The sequence below is a fragment of the Trichosurus vulpecula genome, chromosome 1 (genome assembly GCF_011100635.1).
Source record: "Trichosurus vulpecula isolate mTriVul1 chromosome 1, mTriVul1.pri, whole genome shotgun sequence".
NCBI lineage: Eukaryota > Metazoa > Chordata > Mammalia > Diprotodontia > Phalangeridae > Trichosurus > Trichosurus vulpecula.
This window is the reverse complement of record NC_050573.1, coordinates 179,037,818-179,058,874: the sequence shown is the minus strand read 5'-3', so window position 1 is coordinate 179,058,874 and position 21,057 is coordinate 179,037,818. Positions and strand designations below refer to the sequence as shown.

At 36.9% G+C, this 21,057-nt stretch overlaps 1 protein-coding gene across 2 annotated transcripts in view; it reads right to left on the bottom strand.

Annotated features, from left to right (window-relative positions):
• HIVEP1 (HIVEP zinc finger 1) overlaps nucleotides 1-21,057 on the bottom strand; it is a 182,445-nt gene that overhangs the window by 86,802 nt on the left and 74,586 nt on the right. The window lies entirely within an intron of this gene.

The following is a 21,057-nucleotide window of genomic DNA, read 5'->3' as shown; positions in this document are numbered from 1 at the left end:
CAAGACACTGTGCCGGCGGGGGGGCCGGGGGGGGGGCGGAGAGGGAGGTGCAGTACTCTACCAAACCTCTGAAATCTTTGTTTTGAGATCCAGTACCCAAGGAAACCACAGTCAGAGAGGACAGTCAGAAAGGAAGCAAGGGGGAAAATTGAGGGAAATAATGACCGAAATAACCAAAGATTTCAGGAAGAAGAAAGCTCAAAGATCTTGGACATAAACAGATAAATCAGGAGGAAAAAAACAGTAACAATAGAAAGAAATATCTAGTAAACGAGTTTAGACATCTATGAATAAGTATCATAAAACAAAGAAAAATGAGCCAGCACTGAATGAGACAGAGTACTTTGTGGAATGTGAGAAGAACCTGGAACCACAATACACCATTCCTGAGTCATTCCAAAGAGAAATGAGAATTTTATTCCTGCAAAGCAGGAATAACGGGCAGAATACAAAAAGAATCTGCAATGGCAAACCTCCCCAGATAGGTTAGGAATTCAAATACACAGAAGACGACAATCTAGACGAGAATAAAAAAAAAACGGTAATATTAAAAGGGAATATGTTCACTATGCAGTCAAAGCTTACTGATCTTGAGATAGGATGTATGAGATAACCTAAGGACCATAGGTTTCCCAGAAAAAAATGGCAGGATGACAGGACAAAAACCGTAATACTTTAATGAAGGAAATAAAAGAAGAAAATTGCCCAGAACTTCTGAACACAGAAAATGAAATTCCAATTGAAAAAATACAAAAATCACCTCCAGAAAAAACCAAGGCAGCAAACTCTACTACACAGTGGTTAAATTTAACAATTCAATTCAGAGACAAGTTTTGCAAGTCATCAGGAGAAAGACCTTCAAATACAAAGGAAAGGCCATCCGAAAACTGCAAAACTATTCTATACCCACAATGTAGGTGTGAACAATGTAGGAGGAAATAGAAAAATGTGTTCCAAAGAGGAATGGAGCTGAAGATGAAGAACAGGATGATATATCCTGCAAATCTGAGCTTAACCATACATAAAAAAGGATGGAAATTCAAGAACAGAAAAGAGTTTTGGAAAGAAAATGAGAACTGAATAGATTATTTCCTTCTCAAACACACCAAACATGGGAAGTGCAGGAGTAGTGAATGAATGCAGCAACAAAAGATAGCAGCAGAGTGACAGCAAAGAGACCAGCAAGAGACTTCCTTCTAGATGTATACAAGAAGGGGTGTCAGCAGAAATCTAGTAGAGATTAAGAGAGAAGAGGAAAATGGGGTGTTTTAGACAGAACCTGGTAACACCTTGCCTAGAGGTGAAATACTATCTGCTTCTTTGGTGGTTCTACATTACAACATGGGAGTGAGACACAATGAAAAAGGGAAATCCAAGGGGTAAATCATAGGGCAGTGGCAGAAAGTGTCTAGAGGGGAAAGCCTAGAATGGATATCTTGGAAGCTTTCATTGCATGAGGAATACAAAAAAAGGAGAAAGACCAGATGAACTACAGGGGTCATAAAACACAATGAGGTTCTAGTGTAGATAGAAAGAGAAGATGGATAATGAAGAGAATATGAGAATTCCTTTTTGGAAAGGGTTGCAAAAAATAAAAATTTTAAAAAACTAATGAACATGATGACTAGCTGAAGGAGGGTAAAAGGAAGGGGAAAATCTACTTGACTAAGGAAAAATGGGGAGAGGGAAAGAATATAACTAGATAAAAGCAGGAGGAAAAAAAGGAACTAATAAAAATCCCAAAGGGAAATGATTAACAGATATGAGGAAGAGATCAAAGTTGAGAGAACAAGAGCCAATGGGAACATGGCCACCTAAAAATATTAAAGTAAAGTAATGGAAGGCATATAATACTCTTTATAGCGGAAGAAGGAAAAAAAATTCTAACTTAAAAATATTAGAGACAAATAGAAGAAAATATAAACCTCTCATAACTTCAAATGTGAATGGATTAAACAATACAATAAAAGAAATAGTGACAAATTAAATGAGAAAACAAAACCTTGAAATCTACTGCTTACTGTTTCAACAATTCGGCCAGCAGCTGCTGTGGGGGTGTAAAACCAACAACAACCAGCTCACAGAACACTGCAAGCCCAGGTCCTTTTGATCTGCTTTACTAAGGAAAGCAACCTGAAGGGGTTAACAAGCTTATTTTAATCCAGCATACAGATATCATTCACTTAGTTCAGGGGAAAAAGCCAGCACCCTGAACTTCAGAGCAAATACAAACAAATTCAAACATCAACAGACAGACCTTGCCTGATTCAAATCCCAATTCATAGTTACCAGAGTTTAACCAAATCCAAACATCCGGGCAAGCTGGAGGGCTCTTAACTAGAGCTGCCCAGAGTCTCCACATCATCAAGCCACCAAGAGTGAGAGCCCTAAGCAAATAGCTCCGTCTTCTCTTTTTATACAGTTTCAGACATCATCAAACGTCATCTGAACAGCCAGAACTTAGGCTCCTTTGATTTGCTCTGGTGTTAACACCTCCCTTCATTGGCCCCACCTGGAGCCCCCCCCTTAGTTACCAATTCACACCCACATAGGCTTAGCACCTAACACATAGGGGTTTGGGCCTGGGGCTTAGCACCTAGTAAGACTCAATCAAAGACACTGAATTAATCAAAGGAATCAAAGGCCAAACTCTTCAAGGATCCCCAATACACTTACAAGAAACATTTAAAAAACAAAGTCAAACATCAAATAAAACTGACAGGACAGACGAAAGTTTACTGAGTATCAAGTGAATCAAAAAAAGCAGGAGTTTTAATAACGCTGTTTGACAAAGCAAAAACAAACATTCAAAAACAAAAAAGGGTAAATACGAAAACAATATTATACTGGAAGGAATCACAGACAACAAAACTACCAGTAATAAACTAATATGCTCTAATTGCCTTAACATCCAAATTAACCAAGGAAATATTAGCTGAGCTTTAAGAAGACACAGACTGTAAACACAATGGTGACAGACTTCTTCAACATTCCTCTCTTTGTTTTGGATAATTCTAATAGAAAAATAAACAAAAGGGAATATATGGAACTAAAAAAAATTGCCGCAAAACCAGAATTAAAAGACTTATGGTGTTTTATAAATGGGACAGCAAAAAACATGCATACATACATACATACACACGCATATATATATGTGTCTACATATACACACAAATATATATTTCTCTGCACCACATGGAATTTTTACAAAATTTAACCATGTACTAGGAAACAGAGATACTGCAAACAAATGAAAAAAGGCAGAAAAAGCAAATCTATCCTTTACATACCATAATGCAATAAAAACAGAAATTGGTTCAGAAGCCACAAACAAAATATATGAACTCAACTGGAGACTTAAAAATGAAATCATAAGGAGAAAGAACAAATAATATAAACAATGAATAATTACGTAAAAGAAAATAATAATGAAGAAACAATATAACACAACTTCTGGGATGAAGCTAAAGCAGTCCTGAGGGGGGATATTATGTCTTTACAAGCAAACATTAACAAAATAGAAAAAGAGAATAAACTGAATAAAAAATTAGTATTTTTTTTTAAAAATTAAAAAGCCAACAAATAAATCTAGAATAAGCACAAACAGATCAGAAATTAAAAAAAAAACAGAATTGATAAAATTTAAAGCTGGTTCTTTGGAAAGACCAATAAAATTGATGCTTAGCTAATCTCATTAAAAAGAGAACAGAGAATTAAATTTATAAAACAAATATGATCAAATATCAAATGAGCAAGTTATCTGGTTCATAAGATAGATGAGTATATTTCCTAAAAGAAAATGTTAGTATCTTTGCTTAGTTTTTTTCCAATCAAACTAAAAGTCACAGAATAGTATAACTGAAAAATCTGAATACCATAGATCCTTTATTTTAAAATCATCATGAGCTTTAATTTTTGAAAAGTATATCCTTTCCATTGCACCAAGAAAAAACATGAAATAGTTCCGAGTAAAAGAGATCAAAGTTCCAGTAAAATTGTAATTTTTAAAAATATTACTTATGAACTCAATGGGATTTTTCATACATAGTGATACAATCATATAATCATTAGAACTGGAAGGGAAAAAAGAGATCATATTACATATTTTATAGATGTGAAATCTAAGACAGAAAAAATACGTATTATTTTCTAAAAGTCACAAAACAGTAGAGCCAAGACAAGAACCTAGATCTCTTCACTCTTAGTCCAATCTTTTTTCTCTTATATTATGCTGCCCATAATTCTGATCCTCCAACCCTCTCAAATAATATTATAACACCAAAATAAGGTCCATCATTACAATTCCTACATGGATTTATATACAGGTTACATTGTAGAACTAGTTATATATAGTACTGGAGACAATACAGCAAAGCCAAACTTTAGTTATGCTAAGTAACTTTCTTGCCACTAGAGGGTACTAAGAAGACAGAGTTATGTCAATATGAAAGCTGCATCATCCAGAAGAATAAAATAAAATAAAATTATTTCTTGTAGCACAATAGAATTCCATCCCAATCCTCAACTACAACTTGTTCAGCCATTCCCCAATTAATGAGTATCCTTTCAATTTCAACTTCCAAGTCTTTGCTACCACAAAGAGCTGCTATAAATATTTTTGTACAAAAAGATCCTTTTCCCTTTTCTTTTATCTCTTTGGGATATGGACCTAGTAGTCGTATTATTGGGTCAAAGTGTGGGCACAGTTTTATAGCTCTTGGGGTGGAGTTCCAAATTGTTGTCCAGAATGGCTGGACTAGTTCACAACTCCATCAATGGTACATCTACATCCCAATTTTTTCACATTCCCTCCAGCATTTGTCATTTTCCTTTTCTGTCACATTAGCCAACCTGATAGGTGTGAAGTAATATCTCAGTAGTATTATTGCATTTCTTGTAGTGATTTAGAGCATTTTCTCATGTGATTATTGATAACTTTACTTTCTTCTTTGGAAAACTCTCTGTTCATATCCTCTGACCATTTAGCAACTGGAGAATGGCTTTTATTTGTATATTTGGCTCAATTTCTTATATATTTGAGAAATGAGTCCTTTTTCTGAGAAACTTGATACAAATATTTTCTCCCACAGTTTCCTGTTTTCTTTCTACTTCTGGTTGCATTGCTTTCTGTTTGTGCGAAAGCTTATTAATTTCATGCAATCAAAATTATCCATTTTACTCCATGCAATCCCATCTATTTTTTGTTTGGACATAAAATCTTCCCTTATCCATAGGACTGATACATGCATTTTTCCATGCTCCCCCAATTTACTTATATCACCATTTATGTCTAGATCATTTACCAAGTTTGACCTTATCTTAGTATGCAGTGTGAGATGTTGGTCTGGGCCTAGTTTTTGTCAAACTACTTTCCAGTTTTTCTAGCAATTTTTGTCCAATGTTCAGTTCTTATCCTAAATGCTTGTACCTTTAGGTTTCTCAAACACTAGATTATTATCATTATTTTACTACTACCATTTACAATATCATACTATTTATTACTATCATAATACTACTATTGTATACCTGGGGGGCAGCTAGGTGGTGCAATAGACAGACCAGTGGATAGAGCACTGGGCCTAGAGTCAAGAAAATCTGAGTTCAAATTCAGCTTCAGACACTAACTAGCTGTGTGACTCAGCAAGTCACTTAACTCCATTTGCCTCAGTTCCTCATCTATAAAATGGGGACTCACTGGAGAATGAAATAGCAAAGCACTCCAGTATCTAGTTGACACAACTGAACAACTGTGTACCTAAATCTATTCCACCGATCCACCACTCTTTCTTACCAACATCAGATTGTTTTAATGATTTTTGCTTTGTAAGACATCTTGTAATCTGAAACAGGCTGCTTTTCTTAATTTTTTTTCACTGATTTCCTTGATATTCTTGACCTTTTGTTCTTCCAGATTAATTTTTTTCCTAGTGCTATTAAATAATTCTTTGGTAGTGTGATATGGCACTGAATAAGCTTAGGTAGAACTATAATTTCTATTACATTGGCTCAGCCTGCTCATGAGCAATTACTATTTCTTCAACTGTTTAAATCTGTCTTTGTGTAAAAAGTGTTTTGTAATTGTGTTTATATAATCCTTGGGTTTGCCTAAGCAGGCAGACTCCAAAGTATTTGATGTTGTCTGCCATTATTTTGGAATTTGTCTTTCTATCTCTTCCTGCTAGATTTTGTTGGTGGTATATAGAAATGTTGATGATTTGTGTGTTTATTTTATATTCTGTAACTTTGCAGAAGTTGTCAACTGTTCAAACAATTTTTCAGTTGATTCTCTAAGGGTTCTCTAAGTACAGACAGTTCTCACTTTAGATACATTTCAACTTTCCAGTAGGTGGGCAGCAGAAGCCCAGGCCAGCCTGGGCTTAGACTACTGCTTCTGGCAGGCAGCAGCAGGGGCAACACTGGAGGTAGCAAGCACCAGAGGCAGTCTACTTCAGGCACTGAAGTTGCTCTGGCTGTGGGGTTGGCCCAGGTACCAAAACCACTCCTGCAGAAAGGGACATCAGAGCTGTGGTGGGGCAGAGGCCACATAGAGCCCCTTGAGGAGTTGGAGAGGTCTGCAAAGTGATCCACTTACCTTAAGTGAAAATTGGCTATATACCATCATATCATATGTTAAGAGTAATTGTTTTGTTTCCTCATTGCTTATTTTTATTCCTTCAAATTCTTTTTCTTGTCTTATTGCTATAGCTAGCATCTCTAGTACAATACTGAATAAAAGTGGTGATAGTGAGCATCTTTGCTTCATTCCTGATCTTACTGGGAAGCTTCAAGTTTACCTCTACTACAGATAAGGCTTGCTCTACTGATTTTAAGAAAGGTTCCATTGATTCCTATACCTTCTACTGTTTTAATAGGAATGGATTTCACACTTCATCAAAGGCTTTTTTATCTATTGATATAACCATATGATTTGTATTGTGTTGTTACTTATATGGCCAACTGGGCTTATAGTTTTCCTAATTTTGAATCAGCCTTCTCTATTCCTGGCATAAATTCCACCTGGTCATAGCATATGATCCTTGTGATATACTGCTGTAATCTCCTTACTAGTATTTAAAATTTTTGCATCAATATTCATTTTTTAAATGGTCTATAGTTTTCTCTCTCCGTTTTTGCTCTCCCTAGTTTAAGTATCAAAACCATATTTGTGCCTTAAGAGGAATTTGATGGGACTCCTTCTTTAGCTATTTTTTCAAATACTTTATATAGTATTGGAATTAATTGTTCCTTAAATGTTTGGTAGAATTCGCTTGTGAATCCATGTAGCCCTGGAGATTTTGATGGCTTGCTGAACTTCTTTTTCTAAGATAGGGTTATTTAAGTATCTTATTTACTCTTCTGTAAATCTGGGCAGTTTTTTTTTTTAAATATTTATCCATTTCGTTTGGATTGTCCAGTTTACTGGAATACAACTGGGCAAAATAACTCCTAATAATTGCTTTAATTTCATCTTCATTTGTGATGCATTCATCTTTTTCATTTTTGATACTAGTTGTTTGGTTTTATTTTTTAAAAATCAAATTAATCAATGGTCTATTTATTTGGGTTTTTATCCCATAAGACCAACTCCTAATTTTACTTATTCATCTAATTATATTTTTACTTTGAATTTTATTAATCTCTACCTTGCTTTTCAAGATTTTCATTTTGTTTTTTACTTGGGGATATTTGCCTAATTGTTATCAATATCTTTAATGAAATTATTGGTTGTTTCTATCATTTCTTCTAGGACACACTCATTCTTTAGGAATAAATCCTTTAGTTTCTAATTACCTTTTAACCTAAGCTTCCATAATCCTTTATTAAAGGTAATTTTTATTACAGTAAAGTCTAAAAAGGGTGAATTTAATATTTCTGCTTTTTTGTTTTCCTTTGAGGTTTTTATGCTCTAATACAGTCAATTTCTGTGACAGTGCTTTATCTACCTGAGAAAAAGGTACACTCTTTTCCATTACCATTAAGTTTTCTCCAGGTCTACTATATCTAACTTTTCTAAGATTCTATTCATCTCCTTGACTTTTTTCATATTTATGCTTAGATTTATCTAGCTCTGAGAAGGGAAAGTTGAGGTCTCCCACTAGTATAGTTTTACTACCTATTTCCTCCTGTAATTAGTTTAATTTTTGCTTTAAGAATTTGATGCTATGCCATTTGGTTCATATAAGTTTAGTATTGATATTACTTCGTTGTCTATGGTTCCTTTTAGCAAGATGTGGTTTCCTTGTTTATCCCTTTTAATTGTCTTTTTGCTTTTGCTTTGTCTGAGACCATGATTGCTTTTTTTTACATTTTTAAAACTTTTTTTTTCTAAATTTTCTAAAATTTCTTTTTTTTTACATCAGTTGAAGCATAATAGATTCTGTTACAGCTTTTTATTTTAACTCTGTGTATGTCTCTCTGTTTCAAGTGTGTTTCTCATAACAAACATATTGTTGGATTCTGTTTTCTAATCCATTCTGCAATCTGCTACCATTTCATAAGTGATTTTATACCAATCATATTCACAGTTATGATTAGTAACTGCGCATTTCTCTCTATCATATTTTCTTCTGTTTATCCTTCTCTTTTTTATCCTGTCCCTTTCTCTAAAATCTGTTTTGTTTCTAGCCATTGCCTTCTTTTATCTGCCCTTCCTTTTATTCCTCCTCCCCTCCCCCTGACCCAAACCACTGATTTCTCTTATCTCCTTCTGCTCTTACTTCCTCTTTGGGTAAGATAGATTTCTACTATCAATGGACTATGTATTTCCCTTTTTTAAAAAAATTTAGATGTGAGGTTGAAGTGTAGTGCCCTGCACCACCATTTTCTCCTCCACTGTAAAAGCTCTACTTTGTACATCATTTTTATGTGAAATAATTTTCCCAATTCTTCCTCTCCCTTCCCCCTTCTCCGAGGAATCCTTCTTTCTTACCTATCCATTAAAAAAAATCCCAATATAATTGGTTCACTCCTGTATCCTCTAAGTAGAATCCTTTTAACTCCCCTAATAACAATAAAGTTCTTAGAAAATATATATCATCTTATAAAAGGTTAACACCTTATTGAGTCCCTTATGATTATTTCTCTTTAATGATTACCTTTCTATATTTCTCTTGAGTCTCATATTTAAAAGTCAAATTTTCAATTCAGCTCTGGTCTTTCTTTTTAAAATCAGGAATGCTTGAAAGTTCTCCATTTCATTAAATATCTATTTTTTTTCCTAGAAAGATTATATTCACTTTTGCTCTACAGAATACTGTAGCCAGAATGGACTTTGTTTTCTTTGAATGACTCAGCTTGCTTCGTTGACCTTCCCTGGACGCTGGGGCTTGCTCTTCCAGGGCAGGACCAGAGCTTCCTGTGTGATGAGTCGTGGGGCTGGCTGAGGGGAAGTGTGTTAACGTGGTCTATGCTAGGGGGAAGGGCCAAGTCAAGAACCAATCAGCCCTGGTCGTTCAGGAGGCGCTTGATGATGTCAAAAACTCTATAAGAGGGGAGAGGACAGCTTGAAGATCCTCTTTTCCTTTTCCGGTTGGAGCCAGAGACACCTACAGCCGAAGCTGAGCTGCCGGTAGCAGAGCTGACTAGAGGCTAGTGGGTAATCTTCTTACCGTAGAGGGGAAGCATGTATACGATTTTGCCTTATACCATCTCGCTTCTCTGTGGCCTTCTGGTTACCCTTGTAAGGCGGACTTATTGGGCCTGGAAGCTTTTGATGAAAATATCAAAATGGGGATGCTGGTTTGTGGGCTTGTTATTGTGGAGTGTAAATACATGCTTTAGTTCTCCTGCCTTCTGCCTAGAGAATTCCTTATATCCTGAGGTTCCGGACCTTTTAGGCACATATGAGATTCTCTTTGAAATCATAAATTCTGCCTTCCTAATATAAATACTCTTAGTTACAATCTCAGTTCTTTTGTCTTCCAGAATATGTTCCAAGCCCTTTACTCCTTTCACATGGTACCTGCTAAATTTTGTATGATCCTGACTATGGTTCCACAGTATCTGAACGGTTTCTTTCTGGCTGCTTGAAGTAGTTTCTCTTTCACTTGGAAGATCTCAATTTGGCTATAATATTCCTGGAAGTTTATTTTGGGATCTCTTTTAGGTGGTGTTGGACGGATTAGTTCAATTTCTACCCTAGTCTGTTTCTAGGATATCAGGGCAGTTTTTCTTGATACTTTCTTGAAACATGATATCTAGGCTCTTTTTTTGATCATGGCTTTAAGGTAATCAAATAATTCTTAGATTATCTACCCTTGACCTATTTTCAAAGTCAATTGTTTTTCTTATGATATTTTACATTTTCTTCAATTTTTTCATTCTTTTGACTTTATTTTACTGTTTCTTCATGTCTCGTAGAGTCATTAGATTCCACTTGCCCAATTCTAATTTTTAAGGAATTATTTTCTTCACTGAACTTTTGTACCTTTTTTTCATTTCACCAATTCTGTTTTTTAAGTCATTTTCATCAGTGAATTTTTGTGTCTCTTTTTTTATCAGGCTAATTCTGTTTTTTAAGTTGTTTTTTCTTTAGTATTTTATGTGCCTCTTTTACCACGCTATTATCTTTTCATAATTTTCTTCTTTTGGTTTCATTTCCTTACCTAATGTTTCCTATTTGACTTTGAAAATAATTTTTTAGCTCTTCTAGGAATTCTTTTTGGGCTTGTGTTCCATTCACTTTTTTCCACCAGGGGCTTTGTTTCTGTTTTTTGACTTCATTATCTTCTTCTAAGTTTGTCTTAATCTTCCATGTTACCACTGTACTTTTTTATGGTCAGGTTCTTTTTTGTTGATTGCTCATTTTTCCACTCTATTTCTTGATTTGGAACTTCACGTTAATATTTGGCTCTATTTCCAGCATAGGAGTGGGGGGAGAGGTTCTGTCTCAAGCTTTAAGATTTTTCACACTGCTCTTTTCAGCTAGTTCTGAAGGGCTGGAAGTTTTCAGTGCTTCCTAGGTGGTATGAACTGGGGAGAAATGTGGTCACTGTTCTTTTGGTCTGCACTCTGATCCTTACCCAGGAAAAGCCCCTGATTCTTTGAGATGGTAATCAAACTGCTGCTCAAGGCCCCTCATCCCATGGGACTAAAATTAATACTGTTCTTCAAGATTGCTGATCCCTTAGGGCTACAAGTGTTACTACCTTTCAACAGTTTCTACTCCCTCTTGACTGAAATGCTCCTCTCTGCCTTTGAACTATGACCCAGAAGTGGGTATAGGTAATGGGGGCTACCAAGCAGAGTCTGGTCCAGTGTCCACTGATAGCAGAGGGGTAGCCTGTAATCTCTTTTTGACCAGATGCCAGGTCCCCTTACCATCTCGCTTGAGAGCTGCCAAAGCTGCTGTTGCTTCATTCATCACCACCTAGTCCTACCACTAATGTTTTATGCACATGGGTTTTGGATCAGCTTCCCTCCCCATGTCACAGATCTCTTTTTCTGACTCTGACCTCCTATGTTGTCTTGGGCTAGAAGAATGTTTCACTCTGACCTTTTGTTGGTTCTGGCACTCTGAAATTCTATACGAGGCATTATTTTATTGGAGGGGAATGTTGGGAGACCTCAGCTGAATAGTTGTCTACACCATCTTGGTTTTACCCCCCGCCCCAGACAATATTTAAACTTCAATTTCTAGCTCCTACCTCTCCAGTGAGTCTGTCCACAAATATATGCTGGACAAGTTCATTTGTTTTGATACCACTTCAAATTCAATGATTATAACTGAGCTGATAAATAGTGTCTCCAACAATTAAAAACTCCAGACCCTCCTTTAAATTTGCCTGTTTCTGTTGGTAGCACCATTATTCTCTCTTGGGTAACATGTTAGTTACCCAAGCTTTAAAATTCTGGATTATCTTTGACTCTTTCTTTGTCCCCATATACAATGAGCAGATAAATCTTAGCAATTATATGTTTTCAATATCTTTCCTCGCCATCTTTCTACTATCACCATTCTAGTTCAGGCCCTTGGGCTTTTTATTATTACCTTTTGCTTGTTTCAATAGACTTCTAACCCCCCCCCTCCAACCAGTCTCTTCTTTTTTTTAAACATTTGTAGCCTTCATATCTTTTCTAATCCAGTCAGTCACAAAACATTTATTATGCACCTGCTATGTGCCAAGTGATATGCTAAGCACTGGGGATCCAAATACAAGCAAAAATGATAGTCCCAGTCCTGAAGGAACTTACAATCTAACATGGGAAGACAAGCCACAAGGCAGAAGGAACCTCAGAAAGGTACCTAAGTGGGGCACGGTGGCAAATTCAGAGAAGTCCAAAAGCCGTATAGCCAAATGGAAAATAAGGATATGGCTGTACTAGGTCCTTAAATGGACATTTTGGAGTCTATCACTCCACCCTCCAATCACCCGCAGAGGGTAGTGCTGAGGTGTGATTCAGGATGATGAGGTTTCCCAATAATGAGAAATCATAACCACTTTCTTTCTCTGTACAAGAATCCTCAGTAGTTCATCATTATTCCTAATATCAATAGGTGTACTTTCCTGCAGGGTGACTCTACTGGGGGGCAGTCCAAAGGGAAGAGGGCTAAAGAGAATTGTTTATTTCTTAGCTTTTACAGTATCCAGGACAGCATCCTTTCCCCCAAACAAGCTCTCTTCATTCCCTAAAGCTTCTGCCCACTGGCACAGTTCTTTCTTTTCCTTCCTTCCCCCTATTTTGATAAGTCAAGACCCTAATGATCTTCAGGAAAGGTCAAGGATTCTAGGCTCCACCTGACTCTCTAGACTCTTAAATTCAAGCCCTAGATACTTAAAACACACAGGGCCACAGCCCTTCCATCCCTATAACTAACAAAGTCCCAAACAACAGAAATCTAGCCCATCCTGAATCCTGGAGGACAGGGAGAGGAGGGCAATGAGGGTTGTTGTATTAGCTACTAGACCTGGAAGAAAAGGACAGAGGCAAGTGGAACTGGGGCAGCGTGGGAAGGGAACCCAAGGACAAGATCACCATGCAAAGAGCATTGTTCTTGGTATCAGAGGAGGTGTGTCCTAGGTGACTTTGGGCAAGTTAATTCACCTCTCTGGCCCTTAGTTTTATAGTCTATAAAATCAGAGAGTAGAACTAAATGATCTCTAAGGTCACTTTCAGCTCCAAGTCTATGAACTATGACAAGGCTTTGGATTAGAGTGTGGGTCCAACCTTTTTAGAATTATGGCAAAGTACTCCCCAGCACTATATACCATACATTTGAGGTCATTCAATTTATTAATCATTTTAGGTCTTATTCTGACTCCCCTGCTTCTGTACCTTTGAATCTGCCATCCCATATTCCAAGAATTATGTCTTCTCCATTTGCTGAAATCTTGCCCTTCCTCCAAGGCTCATCTCAGACATCACATCATCTCTCTTTCATGAGACATTCTCTGACATCTCCAGGTACAATTGGTCTTTTTCTCCTTGAATTTCTCCTACTATTACATCTGCAAATCTCCACTTATATTATCATTGGTATTATTCTAGCTATTTTTATCTGGCTCTATATTCTCTAGCTTAATCTAGAGTAGGAAAAGCACAATGTTTCATTTGTCTTTCTTCCCCAATGCGTAACATGGTACACTATACACAGTAGGTATTTTATAAATGCTTGCTTTGTTATATTTGTTGAATTCAATTAATGGTCAGCTAGATGAAGGGCAGTTACTGTTTTGTTAAACAGCACCAATAGGGTATTGCATTCATTCTTCTGCCTTAAATTGAAGGAGCTTCTGTAGTTTGCTGGATTATTGCCAGGGAGAAGGGAATGAAATCCCCAATAGTCAATGTAACTAAAATTAAAAAAAAAGAATCTTCACCCTCTTTTCATGGTCTGCCTTGAGTTATAAATATTTTGCCTGAAGCTCACCTAGTAAAAACAAAATTATAAAAGTATATTTTATACACCAAAGATGGATATCACAATTGAAAGTGAATACTAGAGAGAGTTTCTATGACTTAATGATGGACATTAACTCAGTTGAATATTCACTATACAACCATATACTAACAGTACAAAAGAAGCTATACTGAACAGGTAAGTAAGGATAAGGTGGAAAAGACACCATCCAACTATATAGGGCTAAAGAAAGTTAAGAGAGAGGAGAAGTGGTAGGGGAAGAAATCAGTTAATAGCTATGGAAGGTTCAGAATGATCTAGGTAGGGTGAAAGGCTCCAAGGACCTTGCCTTAAAAGAAACAAGGAAAAATGTCAACTATTTACCTAAGTATTTGTAGATCCCAAAAGGCAGACTTCAGGTATATTCTATCATCTTAAATATATATATGGAATTCAGTTAGCTCTCTTAGCTTCTCTTTCACTTTAGATTTTGTCCCGTTTAGTTTAACAGCATCAAAGATGCTGTTAAATGTTCTGGAGTCACATTCGAATTTAACAAGAAAATAAGTTAGAAATAGAAACAGGAGCCAAACAATTGGTCAACAACAGTTGTTAGCAATCAATAAAGTTATATAAAACAGCATATGACTGTGGAGGCAGGCACTCCAGGGACCAACAAAATCTATGGAAAGATTCCTAGACTAAGATGCCAAACAGAAAAAAGGCACTAGATTTATACCTTAGCAATTATTCTTCATAGGTACTATATTTTTCCCAACCATACCCATCCCATTTCCACCTCTTTTCTGTCACTATCTGTCCATCCATCTCTCTCTCTCTCTCTCTCTCTCTCTCTCTCTCTCTCTCTCTCTTTCACACACACACACACACACACACACACACACACACACACACACAATTTCTCTATGGAATTAATAAAAGTAACTGAGATAGAAAGGATGAGGCAGAAAGGATGGAATGATTAAAAAAAAGGATAATACAATGTATAACAGCAGCAAATGTTTCCACAGTCTGCTCCATGAAGAGGTTTACCTGTGCCTTTTCTTATTCTGAGATCTGAGAGATTTCTACTGAGAAAATTCAGGACCTCTAAGGATTCTGGGTGCCTAAAGCTCAAGGACACTATGGGATTTCACTCCCTTCTAGCATAGGCCTTCCCCTGTATTCAGTCTGTATGAACATTTATGTATGGAAAACTAGAGAGACAGAGTAGTGTACTGATAACCTCAAGATATTAAAAAAAGAAAAAGGCCAGTAAGTTATTAGACAGATCCTCTTTGTAAATTTTACATGGAAAGAGAAATGTCAGAAACGATGAGATGGCACAGAGGGGGTTATTATGTCTATGATCTTAGTACAACTCAATGGATACTATCAGCAGGTAATTTAATGACCCAAATGCTTGGCTAATATCTTCTGCTACACCTTAACCCCAGCCATAAAAGTTGGTTCTGTCTTCCCACACTGAACTACGTGCCCAGTCACTGTAGGGGTCTGAAAGACAAGCATCTTCATAATACTTCTTTTCCTATTCTAATATTGGCAACCCCAAAACCATTTGCTCCTGCAAGCCCTGAAATTCAGTTACCTTCAGCTGTTTAGTTTAAGCTGCCAATGGGACAACCAGCTGGAGACGCCAGAAGCCAACTAGTGACTGAGGATCAGAGTTCAGAAGAAAGATTAGGGGTATGTGTACAGGTTTGGGAGCTGTCTGTATAGAAATGATCATTAAATCCTTGGGAACTAATGAGATCATGAAGAAAAAAAAAGTGTGGAGACAGAAGCAGGCCCCAGAAAAAGCCATGGAGAATGCACGTGGTTAGGTAAGGAAAGAAATAAATAATGACCCATCAAAGAAGAATAAGAGAGAATGTTCAGGTTAGTCTGAAAGTTAGGAGGGAACAGTGCCATGGAAATTAAGAGAGTGTGATGAATTTGGAAGGGGTGATAATTAGTGTCAAAAGCTGCTGAGGTAAAGGATGATGAAAAAAAAAAAAGACTGCTGGACTTGACAGTTAGAAACTGATGATAGTCTTGGAGAGAGCAGATTCAATTGAGTGTGGTGTGTTCAGAAGTCTAATTTTAAGGGACTGAGAATAGAATGAATGGGGAGGAAGTAGTGCCAGGTAAAGCAGGCAATTCTTCCTAGGAGTTTGGCAAAGAAAAGGAGGGCACACATAGAGTCATTAAGGAATGGCATGATCACATGAAGGTTTTATAGGGATGAGGAGTCCTAAATATGTTTGTAGGAAGCAAGAAAGTATCCAACAGAAAGACTAAAGATGAAAGAAAAGGGAAAGCTATTCAATGGGGCAAACTGCTAGACAAGATGGGGAGGAATATGACCAAGAGAAGAGGTGTTGACCTTGGTGAGAACAATCTCTTCCTTGAAGCCTGATGGAAAGAATGAAAGGGCAGAAGAAAATGTAAGACAGATTGTGAGGTACAGGATAAGAGTATAGTAAGATCATGACAAGTAGCTTCAATTTTCTCAGTAAAACTGCTAGAGGGCAGAGCTGGGGAAGAGAAGAAAGAAGGTTTTGAAGACCTGAAAAAAGAGATATGGAAAAGCTACTGTGATAAGGATAATAAAGAGTAAATGGGGACAGCTAGGTGGTGCAGTGAATAGCACACCGGCCCTGGAGTCAGGAGGACCTGAATTCAAAGCCGGCCTCAGACACTTTACGCACTTACTAGCTGTGAGACCTTGGGAAAGTCACTTAACCCCAATTGCCCTGCCTTCCCCCTCCAAAAAAAGGGGAAATGAGGAAAGACGGAATGTATTTTTTGTGAATCAGTGGGGACACCTAGTTGGCAAGGGATTTGTTGTGTGATCCATCATCATTCAGCAGCTCAAGAGTAGTAAAAGAGAAGTGGGATGGTAGACATAAACCAGTGTTGAGGAATGGTGGGATGTTAAAGACAACAGGATCAAAAGGGGTTGATTCAAAAGTGAAATGGTACTGACCAACTAAGGAGCCAAGATAGAAAAGAAGTGAAAATCAGAGCCTCACCAAATATTATATAATCATCAACTGCATCTTTTTCCTCATTGATATGAATGTTCCCTCACCATATCTGCACACACTATGTGATTTCTACCCATGTCCTCCCATAAATTGACCACAGAGGTTCATGTGATATGTTGGATATATTAGTTTCTTCTGACATCCTGAAGATAATTCGTGGAGCACTTGGCTGTCCACCTGTAATCCCTCACCTTTAACCTACAAGCAGCCCAACTGCTCTTCCTGTCACACATTTATCTCATAACACTTTTTATTCCTGTTCTCCAAAGTTCATTATGTACTGCAGCCTGCTCACATGCATATAATGTATCTAGCCATTACCCTCTCAATGATAAACATTTTTAGTTCTTCAGAAATATGTGCTCCATGTCTCAGACATGGAGTAACAACAGTAAAATTTGTTAGTGTTAAAAATATTCCATTGATGGGAAATGACCAAACTACAGTACATTAATGTAATAGAATATTATGATGCTGTAATAGAAAATGACTATGATGAAAAAAGAGAAAAATTTTAAAGAACTAATAAAAAGTTATTTGAGCAAAATCAGGAAAACAAAATACACGTCAGGGTCAATGAAAATAAATTAAAATTGAAACTGGATGCTACAGAATCATAACAATCAAGCCCAGTCCCAAAGAAGAGATATGAGAAGGCATCACCACCATCCTTTATTTCTCTGCAGAGGTAGAAGCCTACGGGTATAGAATAATTCATACAAGGTAATAATTTTTTGACATATTGTTTGGTTTAGTTCTCTGAGAAGGGTTTAGGGAACAGATATGTAGATAATATTAAAATGACAATTAAAAAAAGTTGGGCTATTATTCATGGGAGAAGTTTGGGGTCTCTGAAAGGGTTTTATATTTCCTAGCGGAAATCCAGGTCACTGTCTTCCTCCTGGTTGCTTCTACACCCAACTCATCCATTTATACTGTCTGTACTTATGGCCAAGCTCTACAGGCTGCCCGATCAATTGCATATCATAATCTGAGCAATAGCTACAGGCAAATGTAATCTACTTCACCTTTCTTATTTACACTCTCTACATCTCTTAGGTAACTGAGAGATGGTAAAGATGTAGTCCATCGTAGAACTTCACTTTCAAAAGCCTGCCTTTGACCTACTAAAACCCTAATTAAGCAAGTTCTTGATTAGTGTATAGATAAGTCCACAAGTTTCATAGAGAAAACAAAAAAAGTCAGTAATTATTAATCTCTTGACCACTTTTTTCATCATTAATAAGTTTTCCTAAGGTTTCCCCACATCTCTGGTATCTGTATCTGCATCTGCTATTGGTTCCTGAATACAGCCTTCAACATCATCCTTTCACAAATATATCACTTCTTCATGAATATACACTTGCTCCAATCCAGAGGCTTTCCTTGTCTATGTTTTCTTTAGTGCCATTTTTACTTGTCCTAGAAGCACAATCAGGACTGCGATGTTGGAATTCCAGTTAGGTGCTTTCACTGTCCTATATGTATAGGGAATTTGTTATAAAAATATTTTTAGAAGATATATGAAAATGCACTTCCTTCCTTTATTTGTCGATATGGAGATGAATGCAAAGTCTTTCAGACAATGTCAGACATGACATGCTAGTTAATTTTATCGAGCTTTCTTCCCTTCTTTTTCCTTTTTATTCTGTTATAAGGGATAGATGAACAGGGGAAGGGAGATAGAGAGATATTTTGGGAAGGGAAGGGGATATAAAAACAACAAGAAGAAATATTTATTAAGCAATTACCATGTGCCTTGGCAAATGAATTGCCTTAGCTATCTATCTTTGTACAGATTCCCAGTGAGAAGGACATGCGTAACTCACCACCTGCCTTCCTATTCATGCCCTTGTTACGAGTCCTACCTTCCCCAGAGGTGGTCCTGGAACTCTGGCTCAAAGCCACTCACTTTTTTGCCAGCAAAACTGTGACAGGGCAAAGGACTGGGAGCATAAGGATTCAGTTTTGAATCCCAGTTTGGCCACACACTACCCACATGACCTGGGGCAAGGTGTTTACCCTCTCCAAGCTTCAGTTTTCCCTTCTCTAAAATGGAGATAACAGCTCCAACTCTAGATGTTGGTACTTATCATTATCATCTTTATTGAGCCAATGCCCTCCTCAGAATACAGATGATGCAAGTGAAGCCCAGAATGCTCAGGTTGGCCAGGATCCCACTTTTATTCCTCTCTCCTGGCTTCTTTCTTCCCTTCCCCCCACCTCCCTGCCACCAGCTTTTCAGCTTCCTTCTGTTTTGTCTCTCCCCACTCCCATCAGAATGTAAGCTCCTTGAGGACAGGAACTGTCTTTCTTTTTGCTTGGATTAGTGTTCCCAACCCTCAGTGCAGTGCCTGGTACATCCTAAGTGCTTAATAGATGCCTGATGACTCAACATGCCCAAGGTCTGCCATACAGTAATTAGGAGAGATGAAGATGGATCCATGCCTATTGATTCCAGAGTCAATGCTCCTTCCACGTACCATGCTGCCTCCCAATGTATATGAGGTAATAATGGAAGAATTTTTGTGGCTACAATGCTAAAATGTATAGGGGAAGAAGGGCAGAGTGAAAGAGAGAGAGCTTTAGACAATGAATTAGAGAAGACCACTACTATTGACCCTCAACTCTCTTAGTTATACTCACAAAGTCTTTCTTTTTGACTCCCATGAATCTAACACTGACATTATTGTTATAATTATCATTACCATTACCAATAGCTGTACTGTACTCAAATAGTAATACCATGACAAACCATGGCTAAAAAAACAAACAAAAAATAACACACCAGATTTCACATGGCATTATTAAATCATGAAATTCCTGACAACAAAGACCAGGGCTTTTATCTTCTTTGCAACACTCCATAACATAATAAGTCAATACTCCATAACACAACAAGTGAACACTCAATGAATTTCATCAATACATCAATCTCTCCTAATCAACACAATTTTTTTTCTGTTGATAACTTTAGTATAATGCTGTTATTCAATAAAATGTCTTGCTTCTTTCTCTTATGCTTTTCCCTTTGTAAAGTTTTGAGTATCATGATAAAAATGTTTACTTTTTCATGTTGCAGTCAAAAAAATCATAAAACTTAATCTTTTCTTAAACAGGATTAACAAATGTTTCACATAATCAACTGGTGACTATACATGATGTGTATCATCCATTGTCTCCTTACCCAACACTCTCTAGTCCAGGCTCAAACTACTCTGAGTAGTGAGGGAACTGAGCTAGCTGCATACACAGAGTGAGTGTCTCAATACCTGTTTGCATGACAGAGTTTCAATCTGACTACATTTAATTCGATACAATCCAACAAATATTTTGAGGGAACTTCATAACTGCAAGGCACTACGGTGAAGGGAATAAAGCATGTCAAAGATTATTCATACCACCTTAAAGAATTTGTGATCTAGTTTGGGAATGGGAATGAAGAAAAGATAAGAAAAGTGTACAAAGCACTACAACACAAAAGGTGATGCATGCCAAAAGACAGAGAGAGACGAAATAAAAATTACTTTTGTACCAACTATGGCTTTTGTTTCTCTGCTAACCCAGCTAAGTGAAAGGCAAACTCAGTTCTTTCTGCTATGCTGGAAGTATTTATAGAATAAAACATGGCATTAATAAGGGCAGAGGGTTGTGAAATTAGAATTTTGAACAAGACCAATTAACTTGGCACAGAAAAAAAACCTATTTCACAACTCACTATCTTCTTAGCCAGAACTCAAAGCTGGGCATCATTTATCAACAGGGAAAGAGGATAAAGAAGAGTAGCTAGTTCTAAAAGGCCTATCACCAATATAAAGAAAGAATTCCAAATGCATTAATGGCGGATCAATGTTAGGATCTTTGCATACAAAGGATAAAGTGCATTATTCAATATCTATAAAATGTCTAACAAGACTTTTCTAAATGAATGGCATTACTCAGATCCTAATTTCTAAATATTATAAGGAAAAGCTAATGATATCTTTTCATGTTTGCTTCTTCTTCCCCCACATCTAGTACAGCCAGAATCTTAATAAAAATTGCCTCCATAGCATATCTAACTCAGAACCACTCCCTGCTCACTTACTTTGCTAAAATAAAATTTTAATTCTCTCCAAATCATTTCTTCAACTTTTCAACTTGAACTCCACATATTTTCCATGTTTC